Source organism: Stegodyphus dumicola, chromosome X1, assembly GCF_044657685.1.
Source record: "Stegodyphus dumicola isolate Sdum_Otavi_A_Nest chromosome X1, ASM4465768v1".
Lineage (NCBI taxonomy): Eukaryota > Metazoa > Arthropoda > Arachnida > Araneae > Eresidae > Stegodyphus > Stegodyphus dumicola.
In genome coordinates, this window is record NC_140780.1 from 95,931,546 (window position 1) to 95,946,076 (window position 14,531).

The window sequence follows — 14,531 nt, forward strand, 5'->3', positions numbered from 1 at the left end:
TTCCATATTTCTAATGAAGTAGAAATGCCCATAGTGAGCTTGGAAACAATACTGAGTGTATTACAGAAAATTCTTAAAATATTTATAATTCTTACAAGCATGAGAAATTTAAGCTTTGATTTATGTATTCTACGAAATATTGGAAATTCGCAATATTTGAGAAGCAACACTTTAGGAACATTGTCTAAACATATTTAATAATTAAATTCTTAAAATTAAAGAAAAAAGAAAATTAATTATTTTTGAAATATGTAGATCGTCTTAAATTTAGAAAACAAAAAACATTCTGTCTTTATTTGACTTAACTGCAATGAAAATGAAACTCTTTGTGTTTTAATAGATAAAGTGCACTTCCCTTTATAAAAAGACAAATTATTCGCCGAAAGCGTAAATAATTGAATTCTTCAAAATGATTTACGTAATCAAATAAACTGGGCGTGCATGTCTTACGTTTATTAAAATTTAGTGTCAGACATGTTTCCTGAGGTTTATCTTTATTGACAGAAAATGAATAAATACCGCGCTTCAGTTTTCCATTTTAATATTTTTGGGGAATAATAAATCATTTTGTCTAAATTCGACAGTATGCTGCTCGATAAAGGGCATTAAGGTTAAATACCTATAATTTACAATTATTTTTAATTTAAAAGAATTTATTTTTACGTATTTATGAAGATCACCCTGAAGTAGTCAAGAGATGCTCTCTTCAATTAGAAGAATTTAAATAGGAAAGCAGGATAAATTTTTTTGCTATGCAGAATCTCCAATTCATGGAGCTGGAATTTTTGTAAAGAACACTATCTAAACCTCTTATTTTTCAGTTATTGATAGAACGGTGTAAAATTAACTAAAATAGCACCCTGAGGAACAAATGTTATTTTCATTAAGACCATATAATCCCGAAAGACAAATAAATCTAAAACCAATTTTATTGCTTCCATTTATATATGCTCTTTCCAGTTAATATATTTATTTCTCTAGATATAGCAATAAATTCTTAAGAAATTCTGTATGAAATGTTGAATATAAAATATGAATTTTTCGCTATTTTACTTATAAATGACATTTACTCAGTATTAAAGCCAAATTAAGTTTCAGGCTATTGACTATTGGACTTTTTTTATATTCAGGTTCTCTTTTTTAATAAAACCAAAGTAAAATTATCATTGTTAAGTGAAACAAAAAAATTAATGTATAGCAAAAAGAAAAAAAAATACCCTCAGTCGCACGCATAACGAGTATCGAATGCCGGAGAAACTCCTCTTGGGAAAAGTACTTTCTCACTGAAACGCAAATTTGACTCAATTCCATATTAAAAAAACATTCACTTCGCAATTTTCAAATGGTGTAAACACATAAAACAAAACGAAATGTGTATAAGTATCGAGAAGCAGTCACATGAGGGAAGATTTAGAGCGTAGATTATTTAAAATTTATCCTTTTCTGGGTGTGGCTAAAGCATCCATTCTCATCATATGTTCCGGGAAAAGAAGTAACTCGGACACGATTGCAATTTTAGTCACGTAAAATGAATTGTTTTTTCTTTACTCGACTATACTCTCAATAGAGAAACTGGTCACTCAGTGCTAACTTTACTATGCTTATTGTGACGATAAAATGCAACTTGTATTTTATTATTTTCATCACTTAATTTCACTAAGTAATCTTCCATGATGAATAAACCATTTTATTACGAATTTTATCTTCATATTTGTACGTCCACTGAATAAAGACCCTTTCTAAATGCAATGAATGACAGCTGGTAAACGCATTTAAAAGTGTTGATTTAGCTTCGTCTGTGCAATTGCTGCTTGACATTTCGGAATTTCTAATTATATGGAAAGTTCTAAAACGTTATAATGTAAATAGCATCATATTTTCTAGTCATTTTAATGCTTCCGATATGGATTTAGTTGCATAATTGTTTTCTTAATTCTGATATGAGTGCTTGGTCTTATGTTAACTGCATCTCTCTGTTTTCATCTTCTTCTCTTACACATCTCCTATCTTATACAGTTAGTAACGGTTACATTCAGTTATACCACAGTCAGATCAATCAGTTTAGATCAATTAATTTTAAATAGAAACTATTTATTGTTGACCTTCGTTTGCAGATACCTCTTCAGGTAGAGTTTCTGTCCGAGGAGATATAATCTTGAGTCGCAGTTTCAGCCCGAGTTGAAACTGCTGCAGCAAAATTACAGCTTTCTTTAAGAAATCAAACAAAGTTTCAGCGCATCGATCTAGAACATATGATAAGTACTCTTTTAGGGAATCTCTTCAGTAATAATTTGCTTATAATACTTATATACAAATTATCAACGAAGAGTATTTCATAAAAGAAGCTGTAGTTTAATCTTTGATACTATGATCTTGATCTTGTAGTTATAATCTTTAATAGTTACTGTTAAAGAATGTAACGGAAAACTTATTTAATAACAAAACGTGCACTCTCCTTAATATAAGACAATGAAGAATGCTATAAAATGTGTATAATCAAAAGCAAGAAATGGGCTTTCTGTTTAATAAAGACATGCTACCCACTAGAGTAATTAGTAATTAGTTGCCTGCAGGGGTTATGATAACGTAATGCGTTGCGCTCTGCAGGTGGTCGGAAACGGAGATTGCTAGACGAAATATTCTCATTTTCGATTTTACTGGTAGATGCAAAATGAAATTACTCAAGTAAAACCTCAACTTTCAGCTGTTAAAAAAAAGCAATTTAAAAACTAAGTTTGCATCAATATCAGTTTTATCTGCTGAACTGCAAATTTAAAGTGGCAAAATGGTATTGATAATTTAACATGAAATACACAAAATATTTATGAAAAATTATGGCCGAGGAATGCTTGTTTTATGCCTTAATATGTATGAATAATAAAATGACTGTTCTCCATGATTATGTATCGTACTTATTAAAGCAAGATGTTCAAAAAGGGATCAAGAAGTAAAGCAGATGTGGTAACGAGTGTGATCGCCCTTAACTGCTATGTAACTTTTATGATAAACATTCATATTAGTTGAAAGAGTATTAAGAAACTTTAAGGACAGTAAATTTAATTTTTCGAGTTCCAGAGTTTTTCTGTATTCTCTGTACAGCTCTTTCTGAAATATTCAGGATTTAAGAACGCAGACATTTCTTATCACTCCACTTTTTGAATAATCTGAATTTTAATTTGTTACCGATTACCTTAGTCCCATTTAGACGGACATCATCGTCCATATATCAAAATGGAAGTCAAAATCTCTAAAGAAAGGTTTTATACAGTCCTCTGAAATCTTATTCCGGTAATTCGGAGAGATCAACGAACCTCTTTAAATCTGTATGTAGATTTATCTATAACGTTACCCCACGATTTCGAGTCTCTGTGTGAATGCGTCGAAAAATCAATGTTTTTACTGGATGTCGATTTACCACAGAATGGCACACAAATGCCACTGACTGTGCGTTAAAGCTAGATGCTCTTCGCACCGGTTTAGAGTAGCGCGCTCTATCGGAAGATGTGAGTGCAATGCAGATGCAGATTCTGAAACAGTCACAGCTCTTTAAGACTTTTGTTAACCTCGTAGAATTTGAGGTTCTTTTAAGGAGTGAATACTCTAAAGGGAGTTAATTTGGCTACCGATTCCTTATTACACATAGCACTTAGGGCTCGATAAGCGTCTTTTCAACTTCAGCTTGAGATGTGTGGCTACATTCTTCAACTTTGCAGAGCTTTTAAATAAATGATTTCCGATCTCTTCTGGAGCACAATATACTTATTTGATGCCAATAACTTTATTTGATACTTTTACATAATGTTTCAAAATTTCATAGTGTCTTATGACTGTCAAAATGTTTCGAAATTTCATAGTATCTTATGACTGTCAAACTAACATGCAAATCATTTAAAAAATTAAGCAATCTCTTTCTCTATTTAGATTCGATTTGCCTTTTAGAAAATATTGTTTCTTTCAGATGACGTTGAGCAAATGTAAAATTAAAAAAACACTATATTTAAAATTAAAATCTTCGCTGCTTGAGAGAAGTTTGAAGCGGTCATCACATGTGTCTTTGGGGTGCACTGATTTGCACATATAGGTAGTAACTGGAAGATTTGTGTTTGGTTTGCGCCCGGCGAAGGTATTACTGAATTTTTTCCAAACTTTTGTTCACGAAAAATCTGATGACTATACAAATTGTTTTAAAGTATTGTTTTAAAGATAGGGTAGAGCATTATTATAAGTGAAATTTAAGCTTCATATATATATTTATTTCAAGAATAAGCATTTATAAAATCTTTTAAATTTTAAGTTGATGACATAACACCTTAATTTATGCATTTAATTAAGAACATGCACAATTTTCTTTGAGTACTAAAAATGAAAGTCACCAGTTTCCCATTTTCCTGAAAATATTCTTAAAAATTCGTTTTACATTCGCTGAGAAAGTCTTAATTTTCTTTTTACTTTAGCTTCCAGTGCGCAATAAAAAATACTTTTTATCAACACGTTTTTTTCTTTTTTTTATTTGGAACGTGTTAAGATATTGTTTGAATGTTGATTTAAAAAAACGGTGATAGGGCAGCTAGAGGTATGTGTCCGAAGTTTTTATAATATTCGAATCAATTAAACAATATTTGATACATGAAAAAAGTGTTATAAGACTTAAAAGTGAAAAAGTTTCCATTTTCCAAGAAAATGAAATATGACATTTTAGATTTTAGGTTACACAGTTGGCAGGTATCAAAAATTGGCATCTACGGACTTTTAAACCTGTAAATCTGTTAAAAATTTGAAATAGATTTTTATAATGAATAATAAGTGTTTGTAGATATGTATGATTAATAAATAAGATGGGACATGTACAGATTCTAAATTGAATAAAACGTAATAATGCAAAATTAGTAAGCACAAGAAAAACGTTACAAATATTTCTCTTCTCTGAAACTTTCAGAAAGTTCCTGCAATTCATTTAAAATTTTAAAACGTTTGTTAAATCTAAAAATACTTTGCAGTTTGACGCAATCTTCGTGTTGCAACAAAATGTTGTTATCTTTAAGCTCCACTTTTCATGAAAATAATGATGAACAGATAAGGCAGTTAAAGAAATTCTGCAATCGAACTATCAAAAAATATGCTGCAAACGCTTCTTTTCTGAAATAAAATATGATTTCTCCTAAAATAAGACACTCTCCACATGATGCCAGCAGTCTGTTGGAAGATAACAATGAAATCACTGCATGGAAACCCTAGTTCAAGCAAGCAAATATTTTATTGATAATCTTTCATGCACGAAATTTTTAAGAGCATTATTAAGGAGCATAAAGTGTTTCAATATAATGTGCGCATAAAAGAGCACTTTTAAAATTTAAAAGAACTAAAATTCTTTTGCCCCAAAAGTTATTGATAGCTTTTCCTACCTCTTTCAAATGCATTTAAAATATCTTTAATTTGATAATTAATTATATCAGTGTGAAAGCAAGACAGTCGATAAAGGAAAACCTTAAAAAAGTCTATGAAGAACTTGAAATTTTAAATATATGAAGAAACATGTGTACTAACACTTTTTTCTTTACGACGAATTGTAGTAAATATTGTAGTCATAACTGCATATAGTTTTAGATTTTTGACTAAACGTACGTATCTCTTTTACTTAATTTACATTTAAGCAATTTACTCATTCATGATACCGACATGTCATAAAATATTTTGCTCATAATGGTTTTTATCGTTGCCAAGATCAAAATTTCTATAAAACACCTGTAACCTGTAATCAATATTAGTGACAACTCCTAGCTCATTGCATGCATAAGACTCTACAAAACATATGACGAAAATGTCATTAAGATTCACGTCTATCTGTGACTGACAATAATTGAAAAAGGTACATTTTCTAGGACATGGATTTAAAGTTTTCACCAAAAAAAAAAAAAAAAAAAAAAAAAAATTCAGAATAATAAACATCTTTCTCTTATTTAAAATTCTTCTCTTTTGAAATTTACACTTTATTATCATGTGGCATTAACATCATGCTTGTTTCGTTCGAACAGATCGTAATTTTGTTATTCAGAGTTTTACAAGTTTTATGGAATGTCATCGAGGGCTACGATTTCTCACGATATCTGGTTTCTTAAATCCGAGCTCAATATAACAACCAGGATGTGCACCCCGTTGCCTCCCAGCAAACTTGTAAGGTAAATGATAAGACACTTACCTTCGCTCCAAATATTAATGTTAAGTGATTTACAAATATTTCTTTTGAGATAACTTGATACGGAATGCAGTTAAATATAAATTCTGTTGCGAAACCAGAGTGGCTGATGAACAATTTAAACAGAAAATAAAATTAAATAACATTCTCTAAAATTGAAATGTCATTGTTCTGCTGACTGTAAAATATTAATTCTTCGTTATACCAAATGTTAGAAAAGTAATAATTCTGGAGTGATTATTTTTACATTATACATGTTATTTATTTCGAGTAGGTCTGTGTTACTATAAACGTTTTCCTTGAAACTGATTAGCTCTTCATCTCACCATTGAAGTAGTTACATAAGAAAGGAAACAGAGCTTAGTTTTTTACGAATTTTGAAAACCCAAATCACTTACGCAAATATATGTACAAACAAACGCATACACAACACAAAGAAAAACAAGCAATAAAATGTCAATAAGAATCAAAATTGCAAAAAGAATTCCGGTCTTAGTTTTTTAGAAAACTTACTATTAATTTACTGCTGAAAAACTGCAGCCACTTTGTTAAAATAAAGTTTAGAATAAAATAAGCATAAATAATAAGCTAAAATGTTTTTTGGCGAAAACGACATGTTTTAATAATATTTTGGCTATATATCTACCTATCTATAGATATATATAAATTCGAACTTTAGAGATACTCGAATTTTAGCTTTGTACGGTAACATAAAAATTTCTATAGCTTTGCTTCTAATTAACTATCAAAGAACCAGAATACTTATTTGATAGCTAAAGCTAGCCGCTAAAATAAAACCATAAAAATGTTCGGAAGTTTGACCGGAAATAGCCATTTGTAAGAGGTGGGATTCCTTAGAAGTCTAAGTTTAAGAAAACTGGAAGAAGGAAAAAAAATTGTTAGAATGAAAATCCGTGTATCAGCTTATGAAAATGATTAACAGAACTGATAATGTGAAACACTGTAAACTAATATTACTCTCTTCCTTTTAATAGGAATGCAGAGCAGATGCCAAGTTTCAATTCAAGGCTCAAGCAGCAGGGAATATAATATATCTTAATTGGTTTCGAGCATTGTAAATGTAATTTGATGTACCATGTCAATTTATCTTGAAGTTTACTCCTGAATTGCGGTTTCGCAATAAAATACAGTTAACTTCTTGATTTTAGTCATGTAATATATTTTAAATCTCAAATATTTCTTTTCCCTAAAAAATTGTGAAGGAAATTTATGAAGGAATATGAAGGAAAAACATACAAATATTTCTCTCCCCTAAAACTTTAAGAAAGTTCCTCCAGATAAATAACGTAACTGCACGTATGTGAAATTGAGAGCATATTTTTCTACTTCATTCTTAATTTCTGTGATCACAGGTCTGTCTTATCTTAAAACTGTTGAAGAAAGATAAAGCAATTTATTCTATTTCTAAACAGAACTGCTCACCTACTTGTACATAGCTTATAGTAAGAAAATTTTATCTTTTAGTATATCTAAATAAGCAAAAATAACATCATTAATAAACTTAAGTCTATGAAATGCTGTTCGAAGTAGTAAACATAAATATGGCAATACGCATTTATATGCCGAGAGAAAGATATAAAATCGAATCCCTTAGTACCTCCGTTGACTACTTTTAATATTTTTCTGTTTTTTTTAATTTTTATAATTTTTACTTAACAGATACGAGTTTATGTTAATAATTTAATGAACATTTCATGTAGAATTTACTAAACATATAATTCAAATGTATCCTCTATTTAACACGCACTGATATAACAGAAAAACTATGTACGTGATTTAATTTATTTATACACATGCAGTATTTCACAAGGAATTAAAAAACGAGAAGGAAAGAAACAGAGTGAACTGAATTCCTCGCTTTATTCCTTTCCTCTGCGTTAGTTTCAAATGAGTTGCCTTTCAGAGTATCAAGACTTTATGCTTAACATTTCTCAACATTTGATGATTTTGGTTTATTTAAAAATAAAACTGAGGAACACATATTTATGCAATTTTTACATTGCCTTCGAAAAGTACATAGAGATTCCGAGTAATTACTTGAGAGCAGACATCACTTTAATGCTTTTTAAAAAGGTATTTTTTTTCTTTCCTTCTTTTTTTTTTTCATTATAAGTTCGCAGCATGGTAATTGATAAGGCACCTGGATACGTGCAACTTTAAGTGAAACAAGATTTCATGTTAACTTAAATACCCAGAAGAACAAATACTGAAGATACTATATAAGGTATTCTTCGCATGTCTTCGTGGTGTAGTGGTCAGCACGCTCGATGCGAAGTCCGTGGTTCGAGTCCCGGCGAAGGCGTTGCTCATTTTTCATCTCTCCTGCTTTGAAAAAAACAAAAACCTGATGTCTCTACAACTAAAATCAGCGTAAGTTGGATGAATTTGTAGGACCGGTTTCGGAGTTTAATATAATCATTGAAACAAGTTCAGCCTACCCATTATTTAAAGCCTTTCGAGTGTCTAATTGATAAAATAACAAGAACGCAGATTCTTGCTGCTTTATCACCTTCAATAAGATTTCATATAGATTTAAGAAAAATGAAATGAAAATCATACCAACGTTTAATGCAATTTCGAAAAAGGTGTTTTCAAAGAAAAGTACATCGAATGATTTATGAAAAAACTAAGTTTTTTTGCAGTATAAGTTATGCACTTAACATAATTTAAACAGTTCCTTTGCGAAGAGCTTTTCGGTGCATAGCAAATAAAAAACATAATACTATCTGTATAACTAAATCAGTAAATATACGTACCTCTCAGAAAAAAATTATCTTTGCGTGATTATTAAAGATTGAGGATCACGCAACCAAATTATGTCGTGACAGTTGTTCGCCACGTTTCGTATTGCAGTAGTTTCTGATTCGCACACGATGAGCGACCGCGAAACAGCGCAACTTTTAGACTATACCAAATCATTTACCAGACACTTGTATGATATTCGTTCCATAATTAAAAAATGGTGCATTTTGAAACCTTTGAGCCAAATAATAGAACGAAATAATAGTTTTTGTTTTAAAGTGCTTTCAGGTTTGTGAACTAAGCTGCGTTCTACGTGGGAAATAGGATATACCTGCAGGGAAAGAGAGCCTATTTCAATATAACTCATTAAACTATTTGAACTTAGGCAACTGGTGCAATTTTCAGATTGTTGCACCAAACAGCCAAAAAAAAAATAATGATAATAATAGAAGTAATGAAGAACAGTGCTTATTGGAAAACTGCCCATTCGTAACTCAGACAGCAGAGTATCTCTTTTTAACGGCAACGTGTGAAAAATATTGATAAGTGACATATCTTTGTAACAGCTTCATTAGAAAAGAAGGAAAAAGCAATGGAGTCCCAATCATCTGATACGAAACCAACCTGGATGGTGACAAGTTTACTTGCGATGTAACCGATAACACGGAACTACCAAAGCTCGTTTAATAAAATGAAACGTCTAAGCAAAGTTTTTTATTAAAAAAGAGGGTAATAATTATCTCATATTGAAATCAGTACCTAATTTTTTATACAGGTAATAGTAAAATTATTTCGATGGAAAATAAAATTAGGTCTTTAAAATATACTTCTGTTTTATAATACAATTTTATACAATACACTAAGTAACATTTATCTGTAAAAACGCATTTTAACTACATAGTAGAACCATTGTATAAACATTGCACTGTATGATAGATATATATGCATATTTTGATGGATACTGAAAGAAGTTAATCTACTCCATAAAGTTTATGAGTTGAGTTGAATTGAGTTGAGAGCAGAATTTGGACACCCGTGCGGCTTACTAAGACTATTCGGGTCTAGTCCAGGTTCCGCAACTATCCGGGGCAACACCTCATGGGGCCTATAAGGGCATACATTGGTCCTGTATACATGCTTACATAGTTCATAATATATGCTTACATAGTTACATAGTTCATAGTACATGCTTATATACAAGTAGTTCATAATACATAGATCTTTCATAATACTTGCTTACATAGTTCATACATATACATGCTTACATACGTAGTTCATACATATACATGCTTACATAGTACATAATATATTGAGCCTGTTACATAATACATACATATAGTTCATAATAATTTTCATTGGCCATAGTACATACATGTTTCATAATATATTGAGCCTGTTACATAATACATACATAGTAGTTCATAATAATTTTCATTGGTCATAGTACATACATGTTTCAGAATATATACAGTGGGCCGTAATACATACATGTTTCATAACATATACAATAAAAATAAAAAAAATAATAATAATAAATAAATAAATAAATAAAAAGATAGAAGAGAGAGAGAGAGAAGAGAGATTGACAGGGAACTACTCCACACTGCACAAATCTGTTCCAATTCCTCCAGTTTCTGCATTATCTTGCATATTTTGATGCGAAATGCTGGCTGTTTCATCAGATAACGCTTATGAGAAGTTTCCTGTTCCGGAAGCTGCACATGCCACTGTGCGGTTAGAGGGCATTGGGTCAAGTAATGGTCTGGTTTACCAATGCCTCCACAGACACAACTTTCGGTATTTGCAATTCCTCTCTCATAGTAATAGGAGGGGAAAGGCCCATGGCCCGTCACAAATCTCGTTATTTGTGGGGATGACTCGAGACGATCGAGCGAAACTTTGTGGTAATATTCATAGGTCTTCCTGCTTTGTTCGGTAGAGTCCCATTCCCATTGCCACTGGTGCTGAGCTGCTGTCCTTGTCACTTTTTTAAGGTGAGACCACGGGAGTTTGGTAATTACGCATTGTGCATCTATATTGTGAGCTGCTTCTTTTGCTAGCCTGTCGGCTTCCTCATTACCTTGAATGCCGGCATGTGCCTTTATCCAAGATATGAGGATATTCATTGTCGACGAACGCTCCTTCAGCGTGTCCTGAATCTCCGCTATCATAAAGTTTATGAATAATATTACAAAAAATGTTAATGAGAGGTCAGTTAATGAGATTTGTTTTCTGGCCTTACTCTTGTTAGATGTAGTTCAGTCATGGCGACTTAACAGTTAGCTGCGAATTGAATAATTGATAAATGTGGATTGTTATAATGAACTGTTATGAACTCGACTAAGACGTGAAAATTGCTGTCCTCAAAGCACTCTGTTGGTAGAAGCACAGACAACATGTCTTTAATTAAACACAATGTATAATAATAATAATAATAATAATAATAATAATAGTAACAATGATAGCAAAAATAATGCTTTCAATAATTTTATAATGAATTAGAATTCGTGGTATATTAGATAGAAGGGAATGTCGTTTTATCAAAGGTCTCTTAAAAAGCGTGCTGTGTTGTGTGCAGCTCACAGATGTGACATATTAGTACGGGAATGGTACTTTTTGATTTTAAGTGATTATCAGCAGATGAAATGAGGAATAAAATATATGAAATTTGGACGAGTTCAAAAGAAATGTAGATCATAGCTTATGATTACTGCAGCAGTTGTGTAGATGTCTCTTTCACTGTATCATATGTGAGCGCTTCTTGCTTAGTTGCAGTTAACCGATGAGTTATTTTTAAAAGTATGTAATATATGGTTCCTGAAGCCCAAACAGTTCAGAACGTCAGCCACAAATATATAATGTTAGTTCAACTCAGGAAGCGCGAAAGGTTACAGAAAGCAGTATTTCATTGAATTACTAATGGAGAATTTTTTAGAATTTCCTTCTTTCAGAATTACTGTTCAATTAAATTTTAGATTCTTATAATTAACCCTTCGGTAGCTGTGAGATTAAGTTAATTCTTTCTTCCCAAATACGGGCGATATCTGTCAGTCGTTGATTTGTAATGCGAGTTCTGTTCATTTGCTCCTACTGCGTTTGCGTATTTGGAATTCTTTGGCTATTCCAGATTTGCAAGTACTGTATTGTTTGCTTCGTTTGAGTATCTGGAAAGCAAGCTGAGCTCGTTGATGTCCATCAAAAGTTTAATGTTAAATATACAGGGATACATATTACAGGGATATGAAGTAGATCACACTTAATCCCACTATTTTGAACTTTTTAGTCTTTGCTCTCCTACAGTTTCGTGCTTTCTATAACTCTTTTAACCCTTTGTTGCATCATGTCCACTCTAGTAGACAAAAGTTTAAATTTGTTTATTCTTCTGTTAATGCCTTAACATATTCCATTCCTGTGTTCATTCATTCTATATTATTAGAACTTTCAACTTTCGATCATAGATGGCTGTATAGCATCACTAAGTAAAGCATTACTATTTGGAAAATGGCTGCTGCTTCTGTTTCCAAGTTTCCAATTTCTCATAGTAAACATTATATAATATTGCTTACATTTTCTTATACTGCCATTTTTTATTCATAATGAGTAATTTTAGACATTTTATTTTAAATGTCAGTTTGAGAAAATTGTGGAGTGGGTAGATAAAGATCTACCGAAAAGAGTGAATTGGAACCCAAATGTACTGCTTATCAAGCCAAAACACCACTGGAAATGTTTATGTTTGGCAAGAAATTTCTAGAACATTTGACATTTGAATCCAATAGGTACAGGTTACAAAACTGTAGCAAAATGAATTCAGTCACAAGGTATTTTGGGTGATCTGTACGTACAAGTCAGTTGTAGATTTACCATTTAGAAGATGTTAATGATCACTGCAAACAAGGCAGGAAATGATTTCAAATGCAATGACCGTAAATCGTTGGGAAGAGATTTGTATGCATGTACGTATATGCATGCTGTCCACTGTAATGAACAAACTGTAGCAATTATTTAAAATAAAATTTGAATAAAATTAATTTTTTTATTATTACTAAGGTTATTTTAAGTAGAAAAATACAAACATTTTCGTTTAAATTTTCGTTATTTCGTTTAACATTTCGTCTAGATTATTTGTATGCAACAAAGGGTTACGCTGTTTGTTTTCATATCCCTGTAAGCCCAGTTGTATTTTCTCACAGCATTGTAGCCGCAACCGCAGGTAAAATCTCGTTTTAATCCAACGGACGACATCCCCAGACGATCGTTAAAGAGGCTAACTCCACTGTGTATCGCTGTTAAAAAGAGCTTGAATCCACGTTGTTAGATTTGAGTTCACGTTCCAGATAAGGCACGGACTCTTGGAACTGTAGTGTCTCTGCGAAAGGAAGCACTTGAAATTTGTCTATCCGAAAGTTCTTTGGAGTGGTTGACGAGAGAAGAAAATAGTTGGAAACTTTCGAATCCCATCCCCTGAGGTGATGTTGGTCAAAACTGGGAGACTGCCTAAGCAGATAGCTATTGTGTGTTTAACAAAATAATCCAGTTTTTTTCGTGGTTTCAAATTTAACAAAAATTACAGAAATGAAATAAACTTTAAATAATTAACTTTAACAATTCGTGACGAGATTTTGTAACAACGTCTGACTTCCTATGAGTTAAATATTCATTCAATTTTTGTACAAAATGGGACCAAGAAGAGGTACGCTTTACGTACAAACATGTTGAGAATATTTCGATTGTTTAATTTTTTGTTTTAAGGAGTTGATGCTTATTACTCAGGATAGGCGCAGAATAATATATTGTTAAAATCCTCAAAGGACAAGTAAGTCATATAGTAATTTTGAAGGAGAAATTGCTCGAATCTTCTAATAAGTCTCCATTTCGAGGATGCAAATCACGAGTATTCCCGGCAGAAGAGTTAAATATATAGGCAATTCCCGTCAAAAGAGTTAAAAGAAATATGCTCAAGTTAGGATTAATATTGGAAAAACAAGCTACTGACAGTAAGATTCATTCTTCATTGCGAATATTTCAGAGCGCTGAATGGTTCATTTTATTAATATATCATTTCACAGAAATATAGACACACATTTAAATATGAATTCATAAAACATATACTGGCATTTTCAGATATTCCTACTTTCTCTCTAAAATGATTACTTATTTGTCTCTAAAATGCTTACTTATTTGTCTCTAAAATGCTTACTTATTTGTATACAGCATAATCAAAATATAAGCTCACGTTTACAGATTACAACTTGTAAATCCTTAATATTAGTGATTTTTGGTAACCGGCGAATAATTATTCACACATTTTAAGATGTCTTATTTATATAAAAATGCATTACTTTCCTTACTTCAAGATTTTGGGAATTTAGATTCGTGAATTTTTTATTTCATGCGTTTAGACTTGGTGTTACAAACTTGGTGTTACCTTACGTATAAACTTGGCATAATTTATTTCTTCTCGGATCTTCTTGCTATTTATGCAATTAATATGCTTGGATTACAACGTAATCTTGCTTAGAGATTTTGCCGCAGTTTCTTTCACCAAGTTTGGTTTAACAATATGGCTCTCGAA